The sequence below is a fragment of the Chionomys nivalis genome, chromosome 12, assembly GCF_950005125.1.
Source record: "Chionomys nivalis chromosome 12, mChiNiv1.1, whole genome shotgun sequence".
Lineage (NCBI taxonomy): Eukaryota > Metazoa > Chordata > Mammalia > Rodentia > Cricetidae > Chionomys > Chionomys nivalis.
Genome location: NC_080097.1, coordinates 73,489,082 through 73,493,441, shown reverse-complemented (window position 1 = coordinate 73,493,441; position 4,360 = coordinate 73,489,082). Strand labels below are relative to the sequence as shown.

Genomic DNA, 4,360 nt, shown 5'->3' with positions numbered 1-4,360 from the left:
CTAATATTATGTTTATCTTTTGCCACAGTACTAAATACCTCTGAAAAATGACATTTTTGTTTATGTAATAATGTCTTGTCACATTCATGCCTGAAATAAGGGATTTAGTTGGTCCATGACATTCCATTTTTGTTACTGTACACCTATTTGGAATTTATAATATATGAAAGTGTTTTAAATGTGTGTGAAGGTAAGAGTGGCCCACATTTGTTAGGCGCTAATGTGCAATATAAATGGAGAACAGAAAACTAGGTGTGATGTCCAAGATGAATAGAGCATGAGCGGAGCTGGGGACGAAAGTCACTTTCTAGTCTGTTCAGATTTCATTTCCCCATGGACAATACAGGTTTAAAACAACAGATATCACTAACGAAATTCTGTAGTGGGAGAAACTTGAGTTAGAGAAGCTAACTGTTGAACATTTGATGAACTAAAAATACCATTTCAATTTAGAAATGACTCCTTGATTCCCTACCTGGCCTAGAGAATTACACAGTATTTTACCACACAGTTGAATAGTTTAAATTTAATACTGACACAATAGATCCACTTTGAGAAAAATGCACACAAGATTGCACAGACCAATGTGTATATGTGTGGTGAGTGTTGAACAATATCTTGTACTGGAACAAACTAACATGTACCAGAACTGTTTTCTGAATGACTATTTTCCAGTGTTTTGAAAGACTGTTTACCCAACTGGGATGAATGCATTGTTTTAAATTTATCATCTTGTCCTTCGGTGAGCATGCCCTCCAGTGCCGAGAGAGATTCACTATGCCACTGAAAGGGTCTTCTGCACAGCAACATCCCTCACAGTCCTTGATCATCTCTTTCTTGTCCAGCTTTCCTGAGCCTTCTCTTTAGTTGCTCACAGAATATGTCCCACTCTACCTTCCCTTGGGACAAATCAAAATCCTTTTGGAGCCATTGGGAGAGGCGGTGGTAGCCAGGAAGCATCTGCCTATCAATGGGCTCCAGAAACAGCAGCAGGAGTTGAGCTGTCCCGGGCTTGGCAACCAAGTGGTTAGTGGTCAGTCTTAACTCGAGATTGCACCAGGGACTTGCTAAGGCCTGAACTGTGAGCACACAGAGGGTGGATCTGCTTTGGCGTATGCTGGCAATCATGGATTCCAGCCTGTCATTTCCAATCACAAAGTCCCTGGCAGGCAGACACAACCTCAAGCCCTCTCCTTCAGGAGGGGGTCTCTCCAAAGTAGGAACCAGTTCTTCTAGAACCCAGGCCTCGTCTTTCTCACAGTAGGATAGAAAAACATCATAGTTGAATTGGCCTCTGAATTTATGTCCACATAATTTCCACCAACAAGCATGAAAGAGTGTCTGCAGGGAGTGAAGCCAGGACCATCTATGGCAGCTAACCAGAGGAAGGATGGTCAGCAGAAGTACCAGGGTGAAACTGATGAGAAAGCCCCCAAACTCAGCGTCATGTGGGCAATGAGCAGCAAGGAAGGAGAACAGCAGAGTGTTGGAGTAGTCAGAAGTGTTGGCCATGCAGACGGATTTCTCCAGCCCATAAACAAAAGTGTTTGGGGCCTGTGTAGCCCAAGACTCCACCCAGGAAGCTTCACACTGGCAGGTGAAAGTGATATCTGAGAAATAAACATATGGAGACATCTGAGGAATCAACTCCTGGAGGCTACTGTCCATCTCCAGAGTCAGCTCAGAGTTGAGCAGCAGCAGTTTGAGGTGGTGCAAGTTCTTAAAGCTGGATACAGAGAGGTTTCTGAGATTCAGGTGGCTCAATGCCAGTACTTGTAACTGAGGCGCCTCCTTCAGGAACATCTCTAGCTTCTTAGTACTTGACTCATAGAAAAAATTCAGGTCCCCCAGCTCGAGCACATGTAGCCTGGGCATCTCGAATAGATGGAGGTCTACTGCGTTGTCGTTTTCCCACCAGATAGAGAAGTGCTCCAGCACAGGAAGCCTTTGTGGGAAGAAGCTATGGAGTTGACTGGTTGAGAACAGGAGGCTGTAGCCAAGCAAGGTGAGATGACGCAGGGAGGGAAAATGGATTGTGATTGTGTCTGGTTGCCGTAACACACTGGAAGTCTCTAAAGTAAGGTTCTCCAAGAGTGAAATGGCTCTCCACTGAGAACCATAAACTGAATGCATAATTTTGCTTATATTTCTAAGCTGAGCAGCATTGGAAACCAGGGAGGATAGATGCCCAGTGCTGTCACAGAACCCAGTTTTAGATGTCTCAGCATCTGGGGACCCTGAAGTTGTGTGCCTGAGATGTGCTCTAAGTAGGTACCCAAAAGATTCAAGGTGGTCAGAGCAGGAATATGAGAGAGCCAGCCTGGTTTGAGTACTTTAATTTGGTTCCAACTCAAGAGTCCTCAGCCACCTCAGTCCGTGCAGGCTCTCATTGGATAAACTAGAGATGTTATTACCACTCAGCCAGAGCTACTGGAGCTGTGGAGGAAAGACTCCATGGGGTACTTCATATAGCTGATTGTGGGACAGATCCAGCACTCTTAAATTTGTCCTTTTGGAAGCTCCAAGGCTGGGTCCAACTTATTCATAGAGAGGTTGAGTCTCTGAAGTTGGGGTAGAGTACTGAGGAACCTGATGGGAAGTGACTGCAAATAGTTATCATGAAGGCTAAGGAATTCCAGAGCTTTATAACTTGGGATATCTCCATTCTCCAAGATGTTTTGTATTTGATTCTTCCCAAGGTCAAGTGCACAAAGCTCAGAGTAGGTTGTGGCACTCTCAGGCAATTTTTATATACCTGTACCCACAAGGGAGAGTAACTCCAAGTGGAGCAGTCCTGATCCTGTGAGGTCAAATGTTCTTAGTGTGGTACCACCCAATATTAGGGAATAGAGTTTGAGGCCATACAAGGCTCTGCCACCAGCCTGTTTCAACTGAAGATTTTAAGATAAATTCAGCACTTCTAGGAAGGGTACCCCTACCTTGGTACTGGGTGCATGAGAGGAACCAAGCAAAAGTCTTGGGAAGAGCCTTTGCAGTTCCTACAACTTTGTCAGATAGCTGTTCCTTAGAGCTAGATGCCTAAGGCTGGTTGGCAAGTAGATGCTCTGGTTTTAATTCAGGCAGTAGCCTTGAAAGGAAAGATGACGGAGGGATCTGAGAGTCTCTAAACAATTTGGAGGGAGGAACAGACTCAGTCAGCAGGGAGCATGATGCTCAAAAAAAAAAAAAAAGATACTGTAGCTGGTCCAGTCCTTGAAAAGTCCTAGGAGTCATATTGATTGTACCCAACTGCAGTCTCAGAAGCTGTAGGGATTGGAAGCATTCAAAGGCATTAGCTGGCAGAGAAGAAACCATTCCCTGAAGGAAAAGCACCTCTGTATCTCTTGGCACTCTTTCCAGTGTCTGAGTCATGTCTTTAACATTCGAGCAAGATGTCAAAAGGTGCAATCCTGGGGCTAATGTACATAACTGGATATAGTAGGGAAGGTTAGGAAATAGCATGCTGTCCACTATAATGCAATCGGGGCAGTTCATGGTCAAGTCAAAACTCACCAAAGCCAATAGTGTCAGAATGAAGAAAACAGAGCATGACTGAGGTCTTTCCATCCTTGGCGGTGATGCTAGGAAAAGATAGGGAAAGAATTGGGTACCAGTTCTTACAGTGATGAGCAATGCCATCCTGGAGCTCCTAGCATGCATCATATGCTTTAGATTTAGGGACACACTGGGAACACTCCAATAAACAAGAAAGGAGTGACACACGAGCCGAGTCAGAATCTCAAGTTGTTCCCACTGATGTGTGTGTGTGTGTGACTCCAAGCAGGCAGGAAACCAGAGGATACCAAATCACAGGGCACCAGGAAGTTCAGAGAAGCTTATCCTAGTCTGATCTCCCTGCTGGGGATAACTGGTTTAGACTGCTAAAAACATTGGAGGACACCATCATCTAAAACAAGGCAGCAAATGGACTTGTTCAATAGAGAGTACATTGAAGGAAGGCACAGCATTGCAGACACCTTTATATCTGAACAAAATTCTCAGCCATGGGGCACAGGTGATGGGGAGCCAACTGCACTGTCTGTGTTCACAGCTCTTCTCTCATGAGAAAGCTTTGGCATGGCCATTGTAAGACCAGTGGTTATCAAAGTACCCTAAGGGTCTAGAAGAGACAGGGAGTAGCCTATCACCCTGGGGATGATAGACACCAGTTATGGCCAGAGGAGTTAGCACTAAATGCCATGGGTGTCTCTGCTTTCCTCTGGTTGCTATTTCTCCTGTGTGGTAGGTAGCACACTGACTCAAGGTACTGAAACATCTTTTGTTCATTCTTTCTGTCTCTGTCTCTCTCTGTCTCTCTGTCTTCCCCTCCCTTGATGGAGGTGGGTCTTGTATTAATCTG

At 44.9% G+C, this 4,360-nt stretch overlaps 1 pseudogene; it reads right to left on the bottom strand.

Moving 5' to 3' along the window:
* Positions 1 to 813: 813 nt before the first annotated feature.
* On the bottom strand, positions 814 to 3,639 carry LOC130884733 (toll-like receptor 11; annotated as a pseudogene).
* Between the last annotated feature and the right edge of the window lie 721 nt (positions 3,640 to 4,360).